This window comes from Mytilus galloprovincialis, chromosome 7, assembly GCF_965363235.1.
Source record: "Mytilus galloprovincialis chromosome 7, xbMytGall1.hap1.1, whole genome shotgun sequence".
NCBI lineage: Eukaryota > Metazoa > Mollusca > Bivalvia > Mytilida > Mytilidae > Mytilus > Mytilus galloprovincialis.
The window spans coordinates 18,992,744-18,993,498 of record NC_134844.1 but is presented as its reverse complement, the minus strand read 5'-3'; positions in this window follow the sequence as shown (position 1 = coordinate 18,993,498).

Sequence of the window (755 nt, the reverse complement as noted above, 5' to 3'; positions counted from 1 at the left end):
TTTGTTTTACCAATTTAATGGCCGTTTAGTATTTTTATATGATTTCAGATCCATTTGGAAATAAATATGGTTGCCAGACGGAATCATTGTTTCTAATCATGATTAGCCATTTTCAAACATTTTCTGAACTACAAGAGAAAATGTTTTGGAAATTTGAGTGGATTGATGATGGAACACACTCTACAAATGATCCTCGTTATTACTGATTGGCAACATTTGAGAAACCCAGTAGAAAATCAAATTTTTCTCGGAAACAACTTGGCAATATTTAACCAACTTTGCAAGACAATGTATGGAAAGTCAAATACAAAAGCTCTGATTATTTGATTGAGTTATTTCCCTTTCATCAGAAATTTGAAAGTTTATGTAGATACATTTGTAGTCTATCAATAATTGTATCTCAGGAGTTGTCAAACATTTCTTTGGAAGTCGTGTGATTTGAAGGTTGATGTCACAGTTGTTATTTGGTATTTTATTTTTCTTGTGAGTGTTTATGTTAGATCTTTACTTGATCCAGTTTGAGTCCAGATTTGCAGATATTTGACCATAATATGTAATGTCCAATTTCAAATTTTTAAGTTCTTTGACTACATTCATTTTGTGTCACAAACCTCAAATATTCAATCACAATCCAAATCAGAGCTGTTTTAAGCTTAAATGTTGTGTCCATACTTGCTCAACTGTTGAGGGTTCGACCTATGCAGGACAAACTGGTTTACTAGTATGCCGTCACATTTACAGCCTATTGTTTCAAT